Source organism: Eptesicus fuscus, chromosome 15 (genome assembly GCF_027574615.1).
Source record: "Eptesicus fuscus isolate TK198812 chromosome 15, DD_ASM_mEF_20220401, whole genome shotgun sequence".
Classification (NCBI taxonomy): Eukaryota; Metazoa; Chordata; class Mammalia; order Chiroptera; family Vespertilionidae; genus Eptesicus; species Eptesicus fuscus.
In genome coordinates, this window is record NC_072487.1 from 21,156,145 (window position 1) to 21,184,099 (window position 27,955).

At 43.3% G+C, this 27,955-nt stretch overlaps 1 protein-coding gene, 1 non-coding gene and 1 pseudogene across 2 annotated transcripts in view; 1 reads left to right on the forward strand and 2 right to left on the reverse strand.

The window, feature by feature from the left end:
* The window catches only part of BNC2 (basonuclin 2), a 421,518-nt gene that overhangs the window by 350,651 nt on the left and 42,912 nt on the right, over window positions 1-27,955 (forward strand). The gene's annotated exons all lie outside the window — the stretch shown is intronic.
* On the reverse strand, window positions 6,724-27,330 carry LOC129151714 (40S ribosomal protein S25-like; annotated as a pseudogene).
* MIR9198B-2 (microRNA mir-9198b-2) lies at window positions 20,903-20,981 on the reverse strand. Its single transcript, NR_130486.2, has one exon. It is a non-coding gene; the product is annotated as a microRNA mir-9198b-2 (primary transcript).

The following is a 27,955-nucleotide window of genomic DNA, read 5'->3' on the forward strand; positions in this document are numbered from 1 at the left end:
TGGTCTGCTTAAGTCCATAATGTCTCTTGGCCTTCAAGCCCCAATTCCTCAGAGCTGATGACATGACTTCTAGGATAAGAATGGGCCCATTGTATGGAACAGAAAGGCAGTTTCATTTTTGTCTTGAATTTAAACAACATTTGGGAATGTTTGCTGCTGATTTTTTTCTTCTTGCTGCTCTCATTCGTACTAAACCAGGAAAGCAAAGTAGGTTAAATTACAGTCATCCTTTATTTTAATATCTGTTAATAGTTTAGATAAGAGTTGGTGTTCCATCACCACCTTATTCAGGTCCTAATCATTTTTTTTTTCCTTTTGGGATCTTCGTAGAAGACTCTTAACTGGTCTTCTAGCGCCTAATCTGTTTTCCCCTCCAATTCATACAGAGTCAGACTTGCTGATGACGCTTCAGTGACTTTCTCCTGGGTGGAGACAAAGTCCAGACTCCTCAACACAGCATGCCAAGTCTTTGATCGTAACTCAGAGGTCTCTCCATGTAAAAGGCCCAAACCCTGAGCTTACCAGGCCTGCTTCCCTCCTTTTCCCTCTGACCGCATCTCCCACTTTCTCTACTTCCCTCAGTCAAATGTAGCCACACTGGTTTCCTTGCCACTTCCTTTTCCTGAAATGCTTTCTTGCCAGATATTAGATCTGGACACTGAAGTCTCCTCCACAGTCTTCCCTTAGCCACAGTCCCTGAAATGTCAGCCTCCTTCCATTCCAAACATTGCAGAGCCCCTTCCCTACTTTGCTTTTCCTCCTTAAAAACATATTCATGTCTAACATAGTCCCTATCTTATTTAGCTTGCCTATTATTTTTTCTCTTTTGCTAGGAACTTAAGCTCCATCAGAATAGGGATTCATGTGTTTTGTTAACTCTCACTCTCATGTTCCCAGTGCCTAGAACAGAATCAAACATGCAGCAAGCAGCCACTAAATATTAGGTGAGTGGAGGACCGCCTGCCTCTCCATCCCCATGTCTCATCAAACTTCATCGCCTACCTGCTCTCATCTTTGCAATCGACCTGCTCTCCATCTATCATGCCACACTTTCCCACATCCTCAGTGGCTTTCTACCTGCTGCTAGCTCTACTTAGGTGGCTCCTCCTCACCCGCTTATCCCTTCTGGTGCGGCACAGAAGAACCCTGCAGGAAGGCTTTCCCGGCTGGTCCTGTGTGCATGGAACCAACCACATTGCCTTGTTTCTTTTATCTTGTTGCCTAGGCCTTGACTAACTAGGTAAGCTTCTTGAGGGTCCTGTTTGGCTCAGTCTTCTCCGTCCCTTGCACGGTGGCGGTATGTCTTAAATGTATTAACTAAGGAAAGGAGGAAAGGAGGCCACTATGGATCTGGAGGGTTATTTCAGCACTTCATTCATTCTTATAGTCTACCTAGAATGTTGCCATATTTATGATAGGTACTAAAGAAAGCTCTAAATGAAATTATAATTAGCACCCTGTGGCAAAATTGTTTTAATGTTGAACTTCGAAGAGGTCTTCTTAATTTATGGCTTTTAACTTCAGGTGGTTGACCAGATCTACATGGGGTGAGACAGGGTGGACAGCACCTCTTTCTCATTCTATAATCGATCAGGAACAGTGATATTTCAAGCACCTTTGTTTGTGTGTGTGTTCTAAAAAACACACATCAGCAGCTTTGCTTACCTATATCGGAGTTGTTGGTAATGAGTGCTTTCTCTGTGTGCACACTTTGTTTCTTCAGAACAGGACTTACGTGAAAACAAAGTGGCTTAATCTGCTCAATTATAGTTTTATCTATGAAACTTTTGAATAAAAATGAAATAAAATAAGAGCTGGGGTGTTCTAAATCTATTTAATACTCCGTAGTGTAGATGATCAACAGGAAATTTTTTCCATAAAAGCATTAATGTTCTGAATGTTATTTATGCTAATGATGATAAAGAATGCCATCTTAGTAATGCTTGTAAAAAATTTTACCTACTGGTTAAATTGAAACACCATTTCAGATAGCCCATAAAGATTTTAGCAGCAGTTTGCTGTGACTGATTTGTAATGAAGCTTACTACCCATCGTTAATTGAGCCGACTTTATGGATAGCTGTAGGAGAAAAACATTGGGCAGGACTTTGCCTTTCCCAATGGGTGGCGATTTTGCTAGTTTTGGATGCACGACACATATTCCTAAAAGACCAGAAGTACGTACGTCATGTGATTTCTCAATGGACCCTAACATCTCAGCAGGAACACCTTTACAGCCTGCCAGGTAAACACATATTAAATTATTTCTCCGTGTGTGCTTTTGTTACCTTGAGGAAACCATACGCAGTAGCAAACCCCTCTTATCTTTTGCAGCCAGAACCAATAGTTAGCTAGTTAATCAGCAGAAGTGGTGAAACTTCACTAAAAACCAACCACATGTTTTAAGCATTTTAAACTTAAGACATGTAAATGTGCATTCATTCTTCAAACTTTTGAGGTGGGGATGGTTGTGCTCATTGAAGTTTCTAATGGAATTCTTGAATAAATGACCCCCATAATGTGTCACTAAGGTTCTCACCTTCGATTGCTTTAAAGTGAACCTACTATAACTTAGATACAAACGAGTAGTCTTGGGTTCAGAATTCCCTGCCAATCTTTTGCAGTTGTCTGGCCACACCAGCAGGTATTGTGTTTGTTTGTCTTTTTAAGTGACCCATCCTTGCCAGCACTTCCCAAAGCATTTAGCTTAGTTTCTATAGAATGAACCTTTTCTTTCACAGGCGGATTTCATTGATTTTTATAATATTTTATTAAATTATGAAACTATATTTATAGATAGGTCTGAGAACAAACAACCAGTTGACTCTTCATAAATCAGTCAGTGAAAACAGAAGTGCCTGGGCATACTAGAGTGTGGTTTACTAGTTTACTTAGCATGTTGTGGACATCAATATATATTATAGAGGGAATAATGATTTTGATAAAGCTGGTAGCACAAGCACACGTGTGGTCATAATTTTTTATTTGTTTCCTGTTTCTGTATACCATAAAAAGAGATGAGACTTCAACTGCAGTGAAAATAGTTCTGAGACCAGTTGCATTCCTTTCACACTTGCCTGTGCACACACACACACAGCTGGGCTGCAAGTGAACAACATATAATGTATATCTTTAGCTGCTAATTTGACTACCATCGCTTTCATTTTAATATGGCCCAAGTGAAGTTCATTATCTCCTTGCTTAAGCCTTCTCATTTCCCAGTCTCTTAGAATTGCTATCACTTCTCCAACTTCCAAGGTATTCATTATAGTTAGAAAAAAATATTTGATTTTTACTTTTGTTCCTCTTACATCGGGTCAGTTAACAGATCTTGTCATCTGGGAAATGCATCTTCCTCTCTATTTGAATAGCCAACCTTCCCTTTGCCTCCAGCCATGTACACCCTTAAAGCTGTGGCCAGCTCCTTCTTCCATAAATCCCACTTTCAACATTTCACTTGCTACTCAAAATTCTCAGTGGCTTTTCACTAACTGCAACATAAATAAAAAATATTTGTCTTAGCTCCCCACGCCATTCTTAACACGGTCCCATTCTCATTTCAAATGTCAGCTTCTGGTTTCTATGCCTCTGGGAACCTGCTGCTGTAACCATGTGACAGCCCTCTCCTCCTCCAAACTGGTCCTCCATGCCCATGCCTCTGCTCCTGGTGAGCTATCTAGCCTGTAGGAACTTGGGTTTTATGTTCAGCTTGTTCAGTTCCTAAAGGACCCTGAATCTTTTTTTTAATCCTCACCTGAGAGTGTTTGTATCGATGAGACACCTGCAACCTGGGTATGTGCTCTGACCACAAATGGTACATAGGGTGATGTTCCAAACAACTGACCCATCCGACCAGGGCTGCTTGAATCGTTCTTCCAAGGGATCCTCCACGAGCCTGGGCACACCTGGATGCTATTTAGTGCTAATTCTGACATTACACCATGAGTGTTGCATTTTAATTGTTAGTTAATATCAACTAGAAAGTAAAGCCCCTTGAGAGTAGGGGTCCCATCTTAAATTTTTCTCTTTGTATATTTTCTTCAGAGGCTATCTTTATCTGCCACACCTGTACTGAGCACCTGGTGTGGGATATACACACACAAACACACACACACATACACACACACACAGAGAGAGAGAGAGAGAGAGAGAGAGAGAGAGAGAGAGAGAGAGCCAGTGTCCGTGACGACCAAACGCTCAGTCACCATGAAGTGCATTGAGCACCTCTTGGTCCCTTTCCACCACCACCACCACCACCCCCTCGCCCTCAGCCTGCGAGTGGGGTGAGGCGGGACTGGGGACTGGCAAGCGGGCTGGACGGCTGACCTCTTGGTCCCTACCCTCGGCCCTCAGGCTCCAATGGATCAGCGATGGTGAATGGAGGAATTGGGGTGGGTGGTAGGAGGACCGGGCTGGCTGTCAGGCCGTTGGGATCACCAGCTCATCCCTGGCTGCTCAGGGGCTCAGGCCTACGGGAAAGCAGGTGTCGGCAAATTCGCCTCCATGCGCGTGTGCCGGGCCGGCCGCTCGGGGCCGCTCACGCCGGGGTGGGTAGTTCACAGGCACGCCCCGCAGCTTCCGTCAGTGGCTCAAACCCTGGCAGCAGCGGCAGCGGTGTGAATGGCCCCGAGTGGGCAGTGTGTTCCATCAACAGCCAGCCTGGTGCACATGCATGGAGGTGAGTTCACCGGCGCCTGCTTTCCTGCAGGCCTGAGCCCCCGGGCTGCCAGGTATGAGCTGGTGATTCCAATGGCCTGACAGCCCAACGGCGGAGGTGGCAGAGGCAGTGTTCGGCCTGGAGACTGGCGAATACGCAGAAGATGGCCCTGATCGCAGGAGGCTGGGCCCTAGGGACCCTACCCGCACGATTCTGTGTGCTGGGCCTCTAGTCTATATATATAAAAGGCTAATATGCAAAGTGTCTCCTCAGGAGTTGACTGGGAGACCAGGAGTTCAATCGCTCGCTATGATGTGCGCTGACCTCCAGGGGGCGGCGCAGAACGAAAAAGGCCCTGGCTGGCAGCAGGGGAAGGAAGGCCCTGGCTGGCAGCTGGAAGGCCCTGATTGTCCCTGATCATCACTGATGGTCCCTGATCACTGGCCAGGCCTAGGGACCCTACCCATGCACAAATTTCGTGCACCAGGCCTCTAGTAAGACTATAAGGCCATGGCCCCGCCCTCTGGGTGCTCATAGTCTAACAGAAAAGAGATGTACTTAACCACATACATGTAATACTAAGTAAATAGATGCTAAAATTTATTCCAGTAAAGGTATTTATTATATTTAGATGAGTATTTAGGGGAAGATGAGATTTCATGCTAATAATAATAGGGAGGGCATCCTCTGACTTGGAGGGGCTGGTATTTGAATTAGATGTTAAATTAAACGTGAATCTAGGTATCATTGGGAGAATAGGAAGATATTTTTATTTATCTTTTTTGCAAAACTATTTTTCAAGGGAGGGTTAAATGGTTTGTTAATGAAGTAGGCATTGTGAAACTTAACTTGATCCAGTTCACTTAATTCATCAGTAGTAGACACTAAAGGGTTCTTATTCTACCACAAGAGGTTTTGAGCCATAATTTCTGCTGCCTTCTCAGATTTTGTTAGCATGTTTTGAAGTCACCTGAACATATGGAGGGATCAGAGTTTTTAGCTGGTAGAAACTTTCAGCCCTCCTTATGTAACACTCAAATCACTCAAGAATGCTTCCTTTTGAAAGCACTTTAAGCCTGCCATGGAGTTAGCCTTTGGGGAGGAGAAAGGCGAGTAACATAAAATATCAGCCAAGACTTTGAAGATAGGTGATGTGTTTTTCTCCTCAGGATGCTAAATCACACATCACCACACATGTGCATGGAAAATGAAAAATGTCAGAAACACATTTATGTAAACCATGGATCATATTTGCATATACAACATTTCAACTCGGCCCTCCTACCCTCACACCAGCAATGATTAATGCTTTATACTCTGCCTTTTAAAAGATTTCCCTAGTCCTAGGAATTTGCTATATGTTAAAACTATTATCTCAATGCAAGGTGACTTCGATTTATTAAACTATAGACCTATGTTGTCTAATACAGTAGCCACTAACCACATGTCTATTTAAACTTAAATAAAACTAAAAATTGATTTCCTTAGTTGCCTAGCCACATTTCAAGTATTCCATACTGAATTGAGATGAGCAGTAAATTGTAAAATACTTACCAGATTTTGAAGATTTAATATAAATACCAATTGTAAAATATTAACAATTTTTATATTGATTACATGTTGACTTGACAATATTTGGGACATGTTGGGTCAAGTAAAATATAGAAAAGCTAAGATTTTGAAAAACAACTAATTTTACCCCTTTTTTTTACATTTTTGTTACTTAAAAGCTTAAAATTACTATTATTTCTATTTGTGCTGGCTTAGAAAATTTGTATGTTAATTTTTAATTCCATTGTTTTAGTATAAAGGTTCATACTGAAAGGACTTGCTAAACGTTTTGGAAAATAGGGTCATTAGTAATGAGTAAAACATGATGTAGGTGATTTCGTGATTTCTGAAAATATTTTGATTATAATTTTGACTAAATCTACCAATCAGTAATTTTTTTCTCTCTTTCTTTCCTTTTTTATTTTATTTTACTTATTTATTTTTTTTGCTAAAAATAAAGGCATCTGTCACCTATCTCTGTTTACCACTTTTTTTACAGCTGCTGGGACCTGTTGTTCATGCATCTTCACCAGCAGCTGGGGCATCCCCCCCTTTGGTGTTTCCCGTGTAAATGACTTGAGCTCTGTGCCTTGAAACGAGTTTAATAAGTGCTTTACTAAGGAGCTCCTGAAGGGGCTGCCCTGGCCAAGGAGCCGCAGATCTTCAGTCTCAGAGACAACAGGTGGGGTTACAACCTGGTAGCTGGGAACTTCGTTACGGAGTTTGTCAAAGGTTGCTTTGTCAGACAAGCCTCGATTATTGAGCATGTCCTGAACTTTGCCTTCTGACCACGTCTTCTTTTTGGCCTTGCCCCCAGATTTGTTCCCTCAATCTTTGTCTTTCTTGGTCTACTCTCCGGTATTTTTCTTCTTCTTGCCATCCTTGGTGGCATAGCAAAACTCAGAGAGCAGCTGCTAGCACCGCAGCCTTGATAAGATGGCCTAGGCCCGTGGTCAGCAAACTGCGGCTCGCGAGCCACACGCGGCTCTTTGGCCCCTTGAGTGTGGCTCTTCCACAAAATACCATGGCCTGGGCGAGTCTATTTTGAAGAAGTGGCATTAGAAGAAGTTTAAGTTTAAAAAATTTGGCTCTCAAAAGAAATTTCAATCCTTGTACTGTTGATACTTGGCTCTGTTGACTAATGAGTTTGCAGACCACTGGCCTAGGCCATTGCCTTTTAAACTTGCTTTTAGTTTGAGCTCGTTTAGACATTAATCTTTGTTCCTTGATTGGCTAGTGAGTAAAGCTAACTGAATGTTAGGGGTTAGGATTCAAATATTTCATAAATGCTTCTTTTTTTAAGTGGGAACTTACAGCCAATACAATATCTAAACAGCACACTTAATCGGAAGTATTTTCAGGCCGAGCCCTGAATCAGATAATGTCAGCGCATGAAAAGATAGAACCATTTATTTGCCAATTAGAAAAATTTTGTTTCCCTCTAAAACATTTGACACAGTAGCTTTCATGCAGAAACACTCTGAATGTTTCCACAGAGCTGCTTAATTTATTTATGTGAGTTCAAACTAGGTTCAGTGTAATTTTTCAGTTCGTTTAAGTGTAGGCATGTTAGTGTTCTATAAACCCTGTTTGCCTATTAGTACTTGTCATTTGTTTGATTATTTAAAAAGGCTTATTCCAAGGAGAGAACATGCTTCCTAACTTAGGACTTGTTGATATCTTTTTTTTTTTATGATATTTGGAACATAGAGATATAGTGTAAGTGGGGGAGAAGAAAACACCCTTGTGAATTGGATAGAAAATTAGAAATGTTTCAAACATAAGGATATTGCTATGGTTTGGAGCTAACCTTACTGAAACTGTGTGTAACGACACACTGAAATGTAAGTGCCTTTCTGTACCATGTGAGGTGTGTAGTTCGTTAGTACAAAGACAAAGAGCATCACAAGATAAGTTTGTAAGTGGGTAGTGGTAGGGCTTTTGCTGAATTCAATCACATGGATGTCTGAATATTTTCCAGCTTTGAACTCTCTCTTCTAAACTTAAATCTTGTCCTGTTTCTCCATCTGTGGTCCACTCTCCATGGAAGCAAAGTGGTTTTCTCGTGTGTTCCCATTGGTTCCTACTGATCCTGCCTTAGGAAGATCTTTCCTAGCCAAACAGACATGTAAGGAGGAAAAAGAATATGTCATACGGCCACCTTCCTTACTAAGGAAGACCCAGAGAAATGTTTATTTCTCAGCAGCCAATGTCAGCGAGGTATTCGGCTTTAGGGGTACAGAGCAGTAGAAATGTTGTTACTGAGGTGTTAAGAGGGACAAGAAATGATTGTTTCTGAAGATGGCCTCGTCACTCTTTTCTCATAGGACTTGGCCGGGGTTCAGTGCTCTCTTTGGTCTGATTTGAATGGCATTTTATCAGTCAGACAAAATAATATTCAACTATTAACATCGTTCTGCTAAAACAGTTTAGAATAGAGATTTAATGTTCTCTCCTCAGTGAAGGGCCGGTGCCCACCGTGCAGGACTGTAATAAAAGGGAAGCAAATGAGGCAGCTCAAAGTTATGGCTCTCCATGGCTTTTAGGTCTCTCGTACGTTTTCATAAAACGTATATCAGAACTTCTGAATTGTTAAATTGGGTTATTTTTTTTTAACGCAGTTGTATTCCAATGCGGGCCTGAGAGAAGCCTGCTCAGTGCCCGTGTTCACAGTAGGCTCTCTCCTGGCGGGCAGGCTTATTGCTGTGCTTGAGTCCTCTGGGCTGCAGCCAGGGGAGGACAGTGGACCCCAAGACTGTGGTCCTAGTAACTAGGAGTCCTAGTTGATCTGGAAGTAAACTGCTGCACCTCCAGCCCAGCTCTAGGCTCACCCCCTGCCCTTAGGCAGCCAGGTAACCCGATGAGCTAGCGCTCTTCTCATCTGTGGAAGAAGAGTGTAGAGGGTGCCACTTCTCGATTGCCCAGTGGATTTCAAAGGCAAAGAGGAGATGAAAGATGCCATGTGAATCTCTCACCTCGCTGCTGTTTACTTACTTGCAACGCCGCCTGGAAACCCAGGAGAGCTTTAAAGAGCAGAAAGTAAATTTTAGCTAAAACATTTGAGAGACTGGTGTATCCTTCATGTTTGTGGGAATGTACTTTTTTTTTTTTTGAAATGCTGTAAATTAGGGTTTGATTAAGTAAGCATCACTCAAAACAGCTTTGTGGAGAGACCCTCTGACAGGACACGGCCCAGCTAGAGTTCTGGGAGGAGACTAAAACGGGTAGATATTGATATTGGTGTGGGGGGATTAAGTGCAAAATGGGCTTCAGCAATGATTATTCATGCCCCAACCTAGGTATTTACCCCAGCTTCAAATGAAGGAGAAACACGGAGGCTGCAAAGCCAGGAAGGAGAGTATTACCTCGAGAAGTAGAACTGCTGTGCCATCTCTCAGAAGTGACCGAAACGTAACACTCCGTTGTTCCTTTTGTACGAGTCTCTCCCTCTCAGGCTGAAATAGGAGAGGGGAAGAGGCCCCAAATCATTCAAAGGAGATGGATCACCAGCGCAGGTTGTTTTGACTCAGTCAGGTCCTTAGCATTAAAACAAACATCCCGAAAACACATTAGCCTCCCACTATACCAGTGGAAACACACAAAGCAGGAAGCCTGCTGGGGTCTTTAGGGAAATGTTGAGTGCTTTGGGGTGATTTATTTTCAGAGGGTTTGAACTTAGATCAGCTCCAGAGAAGATGGGAACATCCAGGATGGTGGGAAAGCAGAGTAATTGACTCCCTTTCCCTCTCAATAAATGGTCTCCCTGGAAAGCCATCACAAGTAAACGTTTTGTTCTATTGCTTCGTGGAAGTGCATAGTGTAGCAAAGGTATGGATTGCATGGAACGTGTTTTGTTGGTTCTTTTTGTAAGTGTCAGTGACAGGAGATGAGGGCAGTGGGGTGTAGGACCAGCCCTGACAGACCTGTATGATGCCACCCCTGGCTGAATGCAAAGTTGGTCTCCTGTCGATTTAAGCAAAAAAAAAAAAAAAAAACTGCAGAAGGCTTGTGGCTGTGAAATGGATTTGGCCTCTGAATCCAGAATGGCCCACGAAACAGGATTTCGAGTAACAGGAGCTTAATGAACACTCCTGACCCAAGTTTGCAAAAACGCAAACCAGGCTAGGAAAGATTTACCGAGCAGGAGAACACTGGGGTTAGAAGAAACTTAGAGGGCTTGCTTACCCAACCATGAGTCAGCTTCTTTTTCAAGCTCAGAGCACCTGCATTAATGTTTTAGAAATGGTCCTTTAGAACAAAGCTGAACTCCCAGAAACTCTCTCAGTGAAAAACTACATAGTTAGGCAGGTTCAGAGAATAGGGAAGTCAGAAATTGTGTGTGTGTGTGTGTGTGTGTGTGTGTGTGTGTGTGTGTGTGTGTGTGTGTGTGAAGAATTTTTCAGGAAGCTCAGGAGCCATGAGCTCTTCTGTGTTAAGGATAGTATGAAACCACCGTACAAAAGGGGGCTTTCGTACAGTGGTTGTAATTATAACCACAGGGATACTGTGTTCTCAAACAAACAGTCAATCTCCCGATACCAGGCTGCCTGCAGCCAAGCTTCACATATGCATGCATGAAACAGTGCCTCTTAGTAATCTTCCCCATCGCTTGTCATTGGCCTTCCCCTCACAGTGGAAATGTCTTTATAGTCTGTGCCTGACCTATTGCTTTTGTTCATCTTAGGTTCGTTGTGTCTGTTCCAAATGGTGAAAACTTAGAGGTTGTTAAGACGGGGCACCTGAAACTTAAGGGCTTGATGGTTGTGCACGTGTCGAAATGAGTGCTCTCTCTCAGGAATTCTTCACGATGCAGCCGTGTGTCACGGGAACAGTCGGAAAGAGGAAAGTTAGATCCACTTGCATGCCAGCCAGCTCTGTTTATAACAGATGATTATTTTATCGGGGTGTACATTAATTAATCTTGAAATAAGATCCTGTGTGACATTCGAAGTTGTGTTGAATAGCTCGGAGTTTAAATATTTTAGTTTTACAACTCTGTTATGCTGGCAGCCGGCACCGGTGTCTCCGTGAAGTCAGCATATGAGCCCTGCTTGTGGTGACATCTGGAAAGCTTGTTTTATCTCTGAGCACAGTTGTAGACAAATGGAAGCAGACAGATGTAAGGCTGGGGTGGCATCTTTGCCTCAAGCACTCTCTGGCTGTACATTTTCCAGTGTGTCAGAAACAGGGAGCTTTTTTTCAGGGGCGGAATAAAAACATTCTGTCACATCCACACCCCCGCTACTGTGCTGCCTTTTCTGAGCTCTGAGGTGTAAAATGGCATACATTGTTCAAAATTTAACAAGAGGAAGAGTGAGGAGTCAGTAGGAAGTGCCTGAGTCTAAAGGGTGTTTGACACAAAGGCAAAAGAAGACACGGTGTCATTTTAAGTTAATCACAGCCCCATCTCCTGGGAGAGCCAGGAGGACTAGAAAAGTTGAAAGGGGATCTGGAGCTCCCCATATACTTTTCTCTTGCTGCTGTCTTTTTTAAAAATATATATTTTATTGATTTCAGAGAGGAAGGGAGAGAGAGATAGAAACATCAATGATGAGAGAGAATCATTGATCGGCTGCCTCCTGTACAACCCCCACTGGGGATGGAGTCTGCGTCCTGGGCATGTGCCCTGACCGGAATTGAACCGTGACCTCCTGGTTCATAGGTCGGTGCTCAACCACTGAGCCACACCAGCTGGGCTGGCTGCTGTCTTTTGTCTTGACCAGTCACTGTGTACAGTATCCACCGTGTACTAAGCACCACTGTGTACAGAGAAGTCTCCTTCGTCGTGTGTGGGCGGGTCAGAGAAGCCGTAGGGAGAGGCTGTGCTGAAAGATGAGCACTTGGAGGTGTGGAAGTCAGCGATGTCGCTTCATGGGCGGCTTTCACGCCGTTTTGCGGAGGGGCCATTCTTGGAGACATTTTTATACCAGGGCAGCGTACCTTTGACGCCGCTCCCCTTTCTTTGTTGTACAAATAAGTGTGTCTCAAAATAGATACACCTACATGTATTTGCTGGGATTTGGGCTAAAGCAAGCACTTTTCAAAGTTCTTGACTTTATAACAGCAAGAGAACTTGCTGTACCTGTTATGGGTGTGAAGTTGATATATTTTCATCTTTGGGGATTTCTGGCTTCATATTTCAAACCATGCAACCATTGGTAATCATGGTTAAATATGTTTTACTGAAATTTTAGTCTGTTTGAGGACTAAATTGCTCACTTGCAGCGAGAAACACGTAACTTTATAGCATTGGAGTCCTCCATATGAGGAAACCGCACAAGAAACCACACAGATGCATGTCCTTGGAGAGCAGTGAAATAATGGAAATGGAGGGAAAACAGTGTGGCCTGAGGAAGTGCAATATGTTCAGTGGCTTGTCAAGCACAAGGCTCTTCCGGCTTCAGCGGCAAGTTCTCTCTTAGTGGCTCAAGGTGGTTGAGAACATCTTTTTTTTTTTTTTAACTTTCTTTTTAGCAATAAAGTTACATTATGCTATTAACAGGGGAAAACACAGATGTCCATTTCCTGTCCCATTCCCACCACACCATCATCAGTCCTCTCAAAGTGCCTGGTGTTGAGAGCCACTGAGCCCTGATAAGTGCCTTTGTGTGTACAAAATGGGACTTTGTTGTTTTACATGCTGTTAGGCATGGTGGAGGAAATATACGTGTATCAAAAATGTACAGCAAATTGCCATCTGGACTAAATGGTCCAGTCAGATGGACTGTCAGGGCTTTAGGAACGCCTGAGTGAGCTGATGGGCCAGCCACGGGAAGCCCCTGGACCTTTGCATGACCTCCACTGAGGGCCCAGTGACTCCATCCGTGTTCTCTCAGACCCAGTCTGGCCTGAGTGTCCTGGGTTTTAATGCAATAGTGGTTGACTCCTCTAAGTTTATTCATTTAAATTGGGAACAGGGAGGGAAGGGAATCTTGGGATCCTGGTTTTGCCTGATAATGTCAGGGCTCGAGAAGAGATAACAGGTTTCATAAATTATCTGCAGGCCATAGGGTTCGGCAACCAAGATTTCATGCCTCATCATCCCTCCAAAGCTGAGAGCCTAAGAGTCCATTTTTACAGTTCCCTTCCTCAGTGCCAACTTACAGTTTAAACTATCAAAACAGAGACCATAACTCCTTCTTGTGTCACTCAGTATAAAAGATCTCCCCCCTCTTGGTTTGAGTTTCTGTAGCTGAATATTTAGAGAAATTTAAAAATGTTTGCTGACACTGTTAGGTTGACATAATGGGATATAATAGCTAGCAGGGACTTTGTACCTATGATAATTTGACTTGCTTATAAATTAAACAATTTGGCTAAATCTATAGTATTTTTTAGTCATCTTGAATTAATCAGAAAATCCTGGAAGGCTGTGTTTGGCCAAGATTAAAATTATTCTTTGGTAACATTAAAACAAAATTATGGATCCCTCATGATATCGGTAAATATGAATCTTGTTTGCATGTTGATCTTATGTTATTATTGTTATTGATAACACTTTTGGTATCTACAATATGCTATACACAGTGCTAAATATTTTACATGTGTTTATTGAGTATTTATTATATTGTTATGTTTCAGATAGTGTGGAATTAGATGATCATATGTAATTCTCATAATCCTATATAATAAAGTGGTAATATGCAAATTGACCCTCATACCCTCGCACAAGATGGCCACCCCCATGTGGTCTAAGATGGCTATCACAAGATGGCCGGCACGGGAGGGTAGTTGTGGGCGATCAGGCCAGCAGGGGAGGGCAGTTGGGGGCAATTGGGCAAGCAGGGGAGTGTTTAGGGGGTGATCAGGCTGGCAGGCAGGAAGTGGTTGGGAGCCAGCAGTCCCGGATTATGAGTTGGACATCCACCAAGTGGTCCCAGATTGGAGAGGGTGCAGGCTGGGCTGAGGGACACCCCCCTGCTCAGTGCACGAATTTTGTGCACCGGGCCTCTAGTAATCCCATAAAGTTGGTTCTATTACATTAGACTCCTATTTGGTCATTGATTATAAAGGTTCAGAGAAGTTAATTAGCTTGTACAAAATCACACATTTTTGTGTATTGGACTGTGTGCATAGGTGTGTGTGTAGGCATTGGTTTCATTTTCATCATCTATATTTACTTACTATTCCAAATACATTTTAACAGTAATGTACCTTGTACATGTATTTTTCACTCAGAAACAAGCAAGTAATTGCTGATTTTTAAAAATGCACTGAAACTGAGCATCTCCCAAACGAAAATAACCCATCAGTTGGTGAGTTTGCAGTAACATCAGGGATGATAGTGATGTGACATTAGATTTCCGTCAGGCATAGAGTTCCTTTGGTTGCCAGAGAGGCAGTGCCTTGTGTTGGTTGGTCGAAAAGACTGTGGTGTAGGTTGCTGGAGTTTGAATTCCACTTCCGCCACTTAGGAGCTCTGACTTTTTGTGTCTCGTGTTTCATGTCTTTAAAATAGTGGTGATAATATTAACTACTATTTTATGAAGATATTAGGTGTATTGAGTGAACTAAAATATGCAAAGCACTTAGACTGACACCTGCCAGATAGTAAATACTGTATGAGTATTAGCTGCATATCATTGTTTTGTGGCTGGTACTATGACAATTATAAGAAAAAAAAACTCTCACAAGCTGACACCAGGAGACCACAAACAGCTTGCAAGTACTTTCCAGATTTTTAGAAAGATGTGGAGACTGTCAAAGGTAAGTATGCTTCCAAAGGTTAAGCCTTTACAGGTAACATTTTACTGTCTTTGTGCTGACTGTTAAAATAAACAGTTAAATAATCCAGCAGATATTCTACCCCGAGTGCATAAAGGACTAGAGCTCAAATGCGAATAAGATCATATTAGTGTAAATTAAGTATTTGAAATGTTTATATTTCATACTTTAAAAATGAGTGCTGCCCCAGTAATATCAGTAATTCCCCTCCCCCGAAATTGTAAATTACATGACTGTTGTCTCATGCTGATCAATGGTACAGAAAAAAAGACTCTCACAAGCAAATATAATAAACTGGTAATTGTAGGATTTAGATGGTACATATATGGATGCTCACTGTATACAGTTTTTTCAACTTTTTTGTATATTTAAAAATTCTAACAAGAAAATATTGGTAGTGGGAGACTCATATAGTGTTGCCTCTCAATCACATGAAGTAAAATAAACTTCTCTGAAGCTTAAAAAGCTTTCCGCGGCCCTGTGTTCCTTGGCGTGATAGATGGCAGCGGAGTGGTATGCAGTGTGCATACCGTTTCAGTCTAATGTGGGGATATACATACTTTCCAACCACCCACTTTTTCTTTATTTTTTTCAGTCTTTTTGTGTGTGTGTTTTTTTAATAATTGCATTTCCATTTGCATTTTGTTCATTTGCTTAATATCAGTGTCGTGTTTCTCTTGAATCAGAGCTGGAAGGTCTTTGAGAGAGAGGGCTGGAAATACAGGGAACCACAAGGCAGTAATTTCCATGTAATGACACTCTCATCACGCAAGGACATTCCTTTGTGACCTAGATAAGTTTGCCGGGAGCCTTATGGTTCATGTAGAACTCACCTTTTCTGAAGCGAGTAAGCACCTGTGTATTAGAGGATCTTTACTTATTACACCTAACAGCCCTTCCATCTTGTAATTGGTGTTAAAAGATGTTTTAAAGATAAATATTCTATGTTACGTGAACACTGAAGAGTTAGATCAGGAAATAGGTTCTAGATGCCACCTGAGAAAAAAAAGCAGCCCTTTATAACCACACAGAATGAGTTAATGAGTTTTCAGTGGGAAATGTTTGTCGTTTCTCCTTCATGCCATGTGCCTTCTTAAGAAAAAGTGTACTTGCTCGTTAGCTACAGTTATGGTGATGGTATAAAGCAGAGGTCCTCAAACATTTTAAACAGGGGCCAGTTCACTGTCCCTCAGACTGTTGGAGGGCCGGACTATAGTTTAAAAAAAAAAAAAAAACTATGAACAAATTCCTATGCACACTGCACATAATCTTATTTTGAAGTAAAAAAACAAAACGGCAAAAACACCCGCATGCGGCCTGCGGGCCGTAGTTTGAGGATGCCCGGTATAAAGTATCTCCTTTCCCATGTGGCTCAGACCTCATACAGAACCTTGCGTTTCGTTCTGGGGATCACACTGTGTGAGGAGCACTGAGCCATTGAGGTGTGACCACCAGCAGTGGCCAGGGTGGCCACGGGGCTGCAGGCGAGCCCCCGGGGAGCCCTTGAACACACGGACCGTGTTTGGTCTGGAGAAGAGCCCGCCAGAGCGGAATCTCCTCCCGTCTGGGAGGGCGTCCACGTGGACCAGGAAGCCGGCTGATCCTGTGAGTGCCTCCGAGGACTGGAATTTATAGGAGGGCAGATTTCAGCTCCGTGGAAGGAAAGAAGCGTAGCAGTTAGAACCACGAAACAGCGAAATGAACGGCCTCCTAATGTAATGAGCCAGACACAGCTGAGGATTTTTTCTGCCTGACTACTCCTGTCATCTGTGTGCAGCTATGGCAGGATGCAGGGCCCACCCACGCCTCTTTCTCCGGAGAATGATACTTCCTGAGCACCTACAGAAAGACATGCCGAGAAGTTCAAGTACGGAGGCCAAGTACCCTCCCCCCAAAAGCAGAGGGTCCTCTTCGTTCTGGGAGGCAGTGCTAGGGCAGGAGCTGAAGGCAGTTCCTTCCCAAGTCTGTTCTGAGGCTGCATGTCTGTGGGAGCACTCGAGGGAAAGGACATCTGAATCAGTATCCCAGTAACAAAGAAATAGATACATTAGTTTTTTTATTAAAAAGAGCAAATAAATTATGTGATGTCAAAACTGAAATGAAAATATCCTATATAATAAAGAGGTAATATGCAAATTGACTCTCACACCCTCACAAGATAGCTGCCTACGACCAGGCCTGCAGGAGGGTTAGTGAGGGATGTCCAAACGACTGAACAGCAGGCTGTGTGGGGCAACCAGGCTGGCTGGGGGTCCGTGAGGAGCAACAAGGCTGGCAGCGGGGGGCAGCTGGGGGCGACCAGGTAAGCAGAGGGGGATAGTTGGGGGTGACCAGGCCAGCAGGGGGGGCAGTAAGAGGCAACCAGGCTGGCGGGGGCATGGCAGTTAGGGGCAACCAGGCTGGAAGGAGGGGGCAGTTTTGGGCAATTAGGCTGGCAGGGGGCAGTGAGGGGCAACCAGGCCAGCAGGGGGACAGTTGGGGGTGACCAGGCCAGCAGGGGGGGGCACTAAGGGGTGACCAGGCAGGCAGGTGAGCGATTAGGAGCCAATGGTCCAGGAATGTCCAACTGCCGGTTTAGGCCCGATTCCAGGGATCAGGCCTAAACCAGCAGTCGGACATCCCCCAAGGGGTCCCGGATTGGAGAGCGTGCAGGCTGGGCTGAGGGGACTCCCCACCCCTCCTGTGCATGAATTTCGTGCACCGGGACTCTAGTAATTATATAATATTTATCTTTTCTCCATATGTATTTTATAATGTTCCTTTTTTCAGGGTTATAAGGAAAGAGTCTAGTTATATCAAATGTCTTCCAATGAAGGCCTTCTTCATTTCTTAGCATGTCTGTAACTACAGGCAAATCATGCAGAATATTTGTTTCCTTAATGTTGGGGAGGTAAACACAAACAACTAAAAATTCAAAGATGCTTCCATAATCAATCAAGAGCAATAATAGATAGAATAGCCCTCTCTTTTTTGGAAATATGTTTGTTTGACATTTTTAAATAACTGGCTGTCTATCATAGCGATATAGCCTTGGCTGCTGCTTATACAGTTTCAAGTCTTGATTTGTTAAGAAATGAAAGAGAGTTGTTTTCTTGTTACATTTTTATCAAGTAATGTTTGTTTTTGCAACCAGATACTGGCAACTAAAGGTAAAGGACATTCTGAAGCTGAATGATGCTTTGGCCCATTTTTCGGCGGGTGGTCTCTGTCTTGCTCCTGCCTCCCCCCTTTCTGTCCCAGGGGAGCAGTATGGGGGTGTTGGGACACCCTTGTATTTCAGTCCCAGTTGCATATCCAAGGTCCTCTTCAGGGCTTCTGCTCCTTTATCTTTCGTACGGATCCTATGTCACTTCTAACTGTCTTCACTTGGTTCTTTACCCACTGCAGACAACATGTAAAATCCACACATGGTAAACTTTTCGTGCATTTCAAAACCTTTGCTTCATTATATTTATTTATGGTATAATTTTAGGAAGGATCACCTTGGGACATGCAAGAGCGATAGGAAATGACAGATCTTGGTATAATCTTTAGGAAAAATATCAGGTGACAGTGGTAGATTTATCATTTAGCCATTTAACCTATATTTATTCAGCTCCAACTTCGTGCCAGGCAGAGCTGCCGGATTCTAGAAGTTAAAACGGTGAGCAAGGCAGATGTGGTTCCTGCCCTCACAGAGCTTACTGACCAGTGGGGAGATGATGTGACTAATCATATAAGCCTAATATGTATGAATTACCATAAATTCTTTAGTTACACACACACACACACACACACACACAAGTCACCTAGGGCACTTCTGGAGTTGTTTTCTGGGTAAAGCAAGCTTTGATCAGAGATCGGAAGGGGGCGCTGCAGGAAGAAAGTGGGCAATCGGAAGGTTACAGGCAGGAGGAGGCACAGCCTGCTGGAAGGGCTGGGGTACAGACCTAACAGGCGCCCCAGGTTAGGGCAGTGCAGGGACGTCTTATAATACACATTTGCCTTCTCTGCTCTGCCGCTGTTATTTTGTGGTCCTTCCAGAATTTTCCTGGGATTATCACCCACACACAGGGGCAGGATATGCCGTTTTTATTGTAATGACTCATAATCCTCTATTATTCCAGGAGATGGGACTTCTAGATGCAGCAGAACTAGCAAAGGTGTCAGTGTCTCCGCTCTTGATGCCAGATCTTTAGGGGGAAACCTTCTTGGTTCTTAACGGTGGATAAAGCAAAACTGCTGCTCAGGGGCTTCCCCTCCAGGCTGCCCTGCGCAGGGAGTTGATAGGAGATCTTTTGGACGGGGGAATGGTTTCACTGTTGACAGAAAGACATGGTGAATTTGATTAGATTAAATTAGGAGCATGTGTATGCTTGACAAAGTGAGCTAATGAAGGAAAATGCATCAAAAGGATTTATGGTGAATTGATTAAAATTTTTCTTTGCGGAAAGCGCTTCTGGCTTAACACTTGGAGTTATAAGGCCATATCAGTGCTTCTCGGCTCTCTCTCGCCTTTGGAGTAGCAGTTTGGGGACTTTTCTTCCCTTTGAGCAGCTGCTCCGTCTGCAGCACACTTGGTTGCAGGCAAAAGTATTCCCAACCTGCAATCTGAATTGCATGGAGGAAAGAGGATAAAAGACACTATTTGATTTATTAATTTCTAGTGGATTAGAACTACAAATGTTTGCTGTTTTTAATTTGAGAAGTGGAGAGAATCACAGCAGCTTTTAATTATGCATTTTGTGTAATGCAGCTCTGAATAGAGCAGAACAAAATTAAAATTGTGGATCAAATACTAAATCTGAGTGGATGCTAAAGTGAGCTGTAGTGTAATGCTAATGGTTTTGCGTCTTCCTGGCATTATGTCAATAATGGCTCTAATCACATTAAGTAGAGAGCCCATTAGCTTTTTCTTTGGAGCAGCACGCACCATAGCAACATACTACGGAGTTCTGAAATAACTTTTGACATGTTTTTAAAAGCATTGCCTTGTTCGGGCGAAGAGGCAAGTATGTAACATGTGCACGTGTGAACACAGCTGTGTTCACCATACTGTGTGTGCAGTGATGTTCTTTTGTTAGGGTAGGCGGACCCTATTGTCTTTAGGAAATGCAACCCAAAGCCCTCATTTGTATAAATTTAAGAGATTCTATGTTATTTTCATGAGACTGAAGCTCTCCTGGATTTCACCGTGGAATGAAATCATCTACTTCGATAGCATTACACCTAGAGGGGTAAAAGGCCTTTTACTGTTTCCTTTCTTTGCCCTTTTCTCAAGTGGCATGGCATTTGCTAACTGTCCAACTCAATAAAGTTCTGTTTCCATGTTGAAGCTGGAACAGAGAAGTCTGGTTGAGGTTCTTTTGTTTTGATGCCATTTCAGGTCCATTTTGGTGGAGTGCTTTGTGCTCCCAAGATGAACTTACCATGTGGTGTTTATAATGGGTGTTCTTAGTGACTGGGAGACTAGGATCAGTATAGTGTGTGAACAGTCCTTCTTCGTGAGTAGTAACTTGGGAGAAATAGGGAGTATTTTTAAACTTCCAACCAATTAAAAATTTTTCGGAGGAAGCTTCAAATATAACTACAGCCCTTTGAGTTTTTCTGTTATCACGTTATCTGAAGATAAACTAGGAAGTTGATGAGGGAATTTTCAAAAGAGTAGCATCCAAAGGCACTTTATTCTCAATACTAGTGGCCCAGTGCACAAATTTGTGCACCTTGAAAGGAACTGTGGGCCGAGAGGCTGCAGTGGGTACAGGGTGGGTCTTGGCCTTTCCTCTTCGCCCTTGCCTGGCCCCTCCCGCCACAGCCCCGCTCTCGCCAGCGCTGCTCCCATGCACTGACGGTGCTGGTCCTGCTTGTACCTGCTGACAGCGCAGAGCGATTGGGGCCAGCGCCAGCAGCAGGTGTGAGCGGCAGCTGCTGCCCCTATGGCCCCTCAGGAGCAGGGGAAGGTGGAGAAGCCCTCAGGGGCAATTGGGGCCAGCAACTGCCGCTCGCACCCACTGACAGCACCAAGCGATCGGGACCAGCACCAGGCGCCAGCAGCAGGTGCGAGCAGCGGCTCTGGTGCCAGCCACGGGTGTGAGCAGGGCTGGCACTGGCAGTGGGTGTGAGCGACGGCTCCAGTGCCATCAGTGGGTGTGAGAGGTGGCTGCCGGCCCCGATTGCCCCTCAGGAGCAGGGGGTGGTGGAGAAGCCCTCAGGGACGATTGGGGCTGGCAGCCACTGCTAGCACCCACTGACGGTGCCGAGTGATGGGGACTGGCGCTGGGAACTGGCAGTGAGTGTGAGCAGGGCTGGTGCCAGCAACAGGTGCAAGTGCCGGGCGGGACCACGGCATGTGGGAGCAAAGAATTTTCAGTAACCACCAGAGGCTTGCCCTAATGACAGCGACCAGTGCCCTGTCTTGATCAAAGAATTTTCAGTAACCACCAGAGGCTTGCCCTAATGACAGCGACCAGCGCCCTGTCTTGATCTGGCGCCCCTGCTCACCTGCTCCACCATCCACAACGCCTGCCATATTCCGCATGCGCCCTCTGGTGGTCAACGCACATCATAGCAACTGGTTGTTCCGCCATTTAGTCTGTTTGCATATTACCCTTTTATTATATAGGATGCATATGATTTGATGACATCTTTCTCACCAAGCCTTCATCCAGCCAGTATATAACTGGACAGCCAGGCTTGTAATATTGAGGGTTCATTTTTGATGTTTTCTTCTTTCTTACCTCCTCTATCCAATTGCCACCCCCTAGAAAGTTGTTGCTTCAGTCCTCTAAGTAGATGTTGCTGCTTCACCTTCTAAGCAGCCCTTAAACTCACCCCTTCCTTCCTACTCTTGTGCCTCAACTCAGACCCTCCTTGTCCCTTGCCTGTTTTCATGATAATGTTCTTCAGTGCTCCTCTTTCTGCTACATTATGAATGACTTTTAGAGAAAGCGACAACGTATAGTGCTGTGTATGTGGAGTTCATTTTTCCCCCAAGGTGTGTTCTTTTAAAGGTGAGCAACCTTAAATTTTACAGCTGATCCCTGTGCATTCTGTTTGTGCCGTTGAGAGTTCAGTTCTCTTAGAACTTGGAAAACAAATGCTACTGCAGTCAAGCGTCAGGTATCTTGTCTGTTTATCTGTGGTATCAAAGACCCAGAGAATTTGGAGGAACATCAGACAACTTTAAAATTATTCAGATAAGCTGTAATATCACCTGACTGCTCCCCCAAATGGTAACACATTACTCACTGGATCTTGAGACATTTTAAGTACTTAATCATCATAATACCTTAATGAGATAGTCAGGAGTGAAATTTAAATCACTTTAAATTGGGGCAAGGAGAGGTGAAGTGCCTGCCCAAGTTTACTTTGCCAGTGGTTGAAGGAGGATCAACTCTAGAAATAATTGCCTTTTTATTTGTATGAGTTAAAGTATTCTCCCACTTAGCCTTTTAATCCAAAAGAGTTAACCTTAGTCCCTTAAAGGAATTCGTACATGCTACTTTATATACACAGGTAGCAGTCTTACCTTTCTAAACACTTTCAGGTTTGTTTCTCGTGAGAAGCCCGATAAGAGGGGAAAGTGAGGTCTCCTTCTGAAGGGGAGAAATAGGAAGTGTGGTCTGCTGGGACAGAATCAAAATTTTCCCGACTCTCCTTCATGGCGTTCCGTTGTGTCCTGCTGCCAGAACGGCTTCTCTCTTCTGCACAGATGTCATGTCCATGGTGACAAGTGCTATCCTGTCTGACTGGATACTGGGAGCATCTCCTGGGGAACGCGGTGGGAGCCCTCCGGCTTGGCTTGCCCGTCACTCTCTGAGGTGGTCCTCCGGATGCCTGTCCTCTAACGCTGTTGTCTCCTTTCTGTCTAGATCTGCCTTGAAACGTGTCCATAGCTACAGCTCCCCGTTTGGGTAGAGGACCTATATCTGGTTCCTGTGCTTCCACCTTCCTCTATCCTACTTCCACATGTCCCAATGTCCACTGACTTCAGAGGCCTGGTGGCACTATCAGCAAATCTACACGGACATAATTAAAAATGAACTGTTTTCTATTTTACCCCCTAGTTTCCTAAGAAGTTACTTCTCACACATTCCCACATGGACCTTTCACTTCATATTCAATAGTCTCTAAAGGGTAGGTTCTATGTTGTTTCCCCTGGCAGTTCTAACGTTTCATAAAACATAATTTTTTTAAAGAAGAAGAAACACAATGTGGATCATGCTTGTATTTCAGACGTTTCACCATGTTTGAAGAGCACTCAAAGAGCACACAGTCAAGTGGAGAAGGGAGATACACGCGAGAATCTAGGTGAGGTTAAAGCAATCCGGACATGTTTAGAGAGCTTAGTCCTCAGTTTTTCCTAGTTTCCATCATCCTCACGTTGTCAGACCAAATGCAGGGCAGCAAAACATCTCTTGTGGGTTATCATCATCTTTCCTATCCACGTGGCGCCTCCCCCTTTTTTCCCTCCCTCCCTCCCTCCAGCAAGTGGGAGGCGAAGGAGCAGTCAGAGAGGAAAAGGTTTAGGTGATATATCCGCTCTGCCCTCAAGTTCTTTCCCCTTTGGTGTCAGTGCAGGGCAATATCGTGTTTGTGGGGCCTTTAGAAGTCCTCCTGACACATCCTGAGAAAATCAGCGATGCAGTTTGAACATCCTCTTTTCAGAGCTTCTGTTCCTGTGTGGTGAATGCAAGATTTACTCCTGATGAGCTAAAGTTTGGTTATGTACACTACCTAGTTTGTTAGCAATGCTTACAATGTAAAAAGCACACATCGCTGTAAAATGTAATATTCCATATCATATAGGCTGAATAGCGCATAATTAATTTACAAATGTATGATTTTTAACTAGACATAGCTTACTCAGCAAGCCTTTTTTTTTTTTTTTTTCATGAGCTTGCTTTGTGCTAAGCGATTTGAATATAAAAGTAAAAACTGCCTGGTTGTTGACAAAAGTTTGTGTCATGAAAACCTACAGTTATAATGCTATGTAACGCTTGTGTCATTGGAGGTGTGGACAAATAGAAGTATAAGAGTCTACACTTCGGTGTCAGACTTGAGCCTAAAGGCCATCCCTACTTTTGATTGGCTGTGTCACTTGAATAAGGTTTTTAACTTTTCTAAGACTCAGGTTGAAGATACTAATAGTACCCACTATATGATGGTTCTTGGGAAAGTAATTCAAGATAGTGAACATAGCAGAATATTGGTGGAAAGTGAATGCTCAGAAAGTGTTAGCTATTGTTACTGTTTATATTAACAGGAAAAGCTTCCCAGTGTATCTTAGGCCAGTATGGAAGAATTCCCAAAAAAAGGTAGGCAGCAGTTGGAGGGGACACTAAAAATGATGACTAATGGAACATCACCCACTAAAGCGTGAATTGTGAGAAGTGATGCTCAGTTTTGGGATTTTATGAATCAATATTGCTGGAGCATAAAAAGATTCATGGGAGGTAAACCTGGACAGGTAGCCACGGGCCAGGTCTTCAAGGGCCTGTTGTTCAGAAAAAGGTGTTTTGAGTTTGTACTCTGTGCCAGTCATCTTCTAAGTGGAGTGAATTTGTTAAGTTATGAAAAATGGAATATAATGTTAAATTTCTGTTCCTATTTATTTTCCTTATCTTGTTTTAATATTTTTGTAATATTAATAACATGCATAGAATATAAAGTGGGTATTAGTACAATAGTACATGTAGATCGTTTGAAGATGATAGCCAGTACACAGTGTGCCCATAGTAATTATTTTTATGACTGGTGTTTTTCTCATTGGTCACGGCATCCATTCAGATTGATTGTTGTCTGGCCTTCCCAGTTATTAAAAAGTTTTAATATTACTTCTTTAATTGCGTTTCATCACTGATCATGAGTCTTTTGACCACTGCTCTGGGAAATGGGGAGCCACTGGAGGATTTGGAGCAAGGGAGTAAAACGATTAGAATCAGGTATTAGCATCATCACTAGGGCAGCATCCTGAGGGCTAAGTTAGCATTGAAAAGGGTCAGAGGAAGAAATATCACTTAGGCCTGACCACATAGTTCATAGTCAAGGCACACATACCCCCATCTTGGTGGAAGACTTATGGAAGGAGGAGGACCTAATTGGTTTAACTTTTCAAGGGTCTATGAACAGAAAAGGTATTGTTCAAATTTTGAAAGACAGCATTACATCAAACCATATAGTGAAATAGTCACCAAAAAACAAACCCAGAGACAAACATTGAAGACTTCTTTCAAAATATTCAGAGGAGAAAGGAAAAGTAGATACATTAACGTTGAGGAGAATACAGGCATAATGTTTAATAATTTTAATAACCTGAATGGCAGAAGCACTGACAACAAGAACAAATGCCCAGGCACTGGCCCATATTTCATACCAGTCTAGCACATATCAGCTGAACATTAGCCTGGGGCGGGGGGATAAATAATAAATAAATGTGTATGTATCTCCTCGTGTGTGTGTGTGTGTGTGTGTGTGTGTGTGTGTGTAACATATATATGTGTGTGTGTGTGTGTGTTTTAAAGATTTCTTAGCTATAATTAGCCTCTACTATATGCCCCTCCCCATTTTAAGCCATTAATCTTTGTCCTCCTGAGTTATGAATTCTGTTCTCAGAGGAAGAATTAGGAAGTAATCTCCCACCAGTGTTGATATGTAACTCTCACTTGCAACAAATGGGAATTTAAGTCTGAATTTGTCAGTGCAGTGAAATGGCATTGAGAACACTTATACTTGAGTAGATCAGTCCAGGGATTTAGGAGATGCCTGTATGCTCAAAAGAGCAAATTTACAATGTCACCATTTTTCTCTACTTTCCAAAATGATCTCAGAACATCTTCTCACTCACCTTCATTCAAAATGTTAGCTTTATTTCATTTTCCATGAGATTATCATCTATGTTTCCCACTACACACAGTTAACACACTCCTAGCTTCTACCTGTGTGACTGTATGCCTTTCATGGCAACCTTCCTTCTCTAAACCAAATGGAAGGAGTGACAAAGGAAAGGAAAGTTGCTTTCAGGAATGAAAATGGAAAGGGCCAGGCCAATGGATTCATATGCAGAAAGGAAGAAACAAGTGAGCTCTGACTTGGGGAGATGGTCAGGTCAAAAAAAGAAAAAGGCCCTGGCTGCCATGGCTCAGTGGTTGAGCATCGGCCTATGAACTAGGAGGTCACGGTTCAATTCCTGGTCAGGGCATGTGCATGAGTTGCAGGCTCTTTCCCCAGTGAGGGCATGCAGGAGGCAGCTGATCAGTGATTCTTTGTCATCATTGATGTTTCTAGCTCTCTGTCCCTCCTCCCTTCCTCTCTGAAATCAATAAAAATATATTTTAAAAAAAGAGAGAGAAGAAGGGGAGGATGGGTCTAGAATTGTGAGAGTAAAACCAGGAAATCACAGAGTGGAAGGGAAAAAAACTTCAGGTAGGACCTTTGGGGATCTGAAGCACAAGAGAAAGAGAACATTCTCAGAAAAAGCACAGATGAAAACAAAGAACAAAGAGAGGGAGGGGGCCATTCTTCTGGCAAAGGAGATGGAAGTGATGACCAAGAACAAGGAGTAATGGAGCAAATGACCTTTTTGGATTGAGGATGTGTTCTCTCTCCCCCATTTCCATTGTGAAAGAGGGAGGAATGATGTAGCTGGAAGACAGACTGATTCTTAACTATCATCCAACTAAAGCCCTTTGTGTGAGTTTGCCACTTGCTGTTTGGTGGGGTTTTATCAGGTATTAGGTGGGGGTTTTCTTCACTTTTCTCCCAACTTAGTCTTTTGACTTTTTATGTTAGTCATTTTTGCCAACAGGAAGCATAAGATTTGGTCTTGGTTCCCACTTTCACACCAGTTTGCACTTAGAGGCAAGAATTTAATTCAAACTTTTGAGAAGCTAGAGGAGTAGATGCCTCTATCTCAATGTAAAAGTTGGGGGCAGGAATTTCAGGAGGTTGCTCCTGGGCTGTTATAGATGGATCGCTTATTAATTCCTATATTAAAGCCAAATTTCATTTCCATTGGCATATCATGTTTCAACTGGCATGGATCACTTTTTTTCTTTGGCTAGTGAATGGAGATGATTTGAGGTATGAAAAATAAAGAATGCAAGTGAAGAAATCCTGGCTTAGCTCAAAGACAGCAGGAGGATTTCTGAGAGAGTGGGAGTAGGAAAGCAATCTATAGGCTTGCCGATGGACACTCATTAAGTGTTAATAGGAACTGCATGTGACGAAAGGCAGACGGCTCTGAGTTTATCTTGTAACTGTATGTCTACAACTAGAAGTATGCGAATGAAGTCAAGGCCACGCATCGAAGACATTATTTGTTAGGAAACAGAAGCAAGAGTCTGTTGACTCACATACCTCGAAGAGAACACTACCAGCATTTCTGAACTGGAAGCGCATGAGAAGTGAGTGGCCTTCCATCTCAGTGGCAGGTGGAAGAAATAAATCTCATATCTGAATAAATTCCCAAGGAGGTTGAGAGCCCCTGACATAGTAGGTATGTAAAACTGTGTGGCTAACGGTAAGGCCTGTTGCACTTTTGTAACCTCCTTGAATCACTGGAGCGAGCAGTCCCTGGTGAGGGAACAAGTCCCTGGATTCTGCGTCTTGAAGGCATTGCGCCTGTGATACCTGAAACCTTACCCTCCCCTGTTTAGTCCTGGGTCATTGGAATGCAGGCGCTGGATTGAAGCGTGTATTCATAGCAGATTAAGAGTATAAGTCTCTGTGAGGCCTCACTTAGGAAGCTCTTAGAGGATTAATAAAATATTTACAAAATAACCTATATGATTGCTTCATTTTTGAGATATTTGGCTCTAATTGCATCATAAATCCTTACTCAGGTGGCTTCTCTGTGCTGTGAAGGAAGCTCTGCAGAAGCAGAAACGGATTCCTGCCATACTTTTATTACAAACAACAAAGACCCTGGTTTCTCTGCACATGCATGTTCTCTTTCTTAGGCACACACAGAGCCAACACCCAAAATGCCAGGAAACCAAAGGATAAAATGGTTGTCTTACAAAAGGCACCATGATTCAGAGAATGG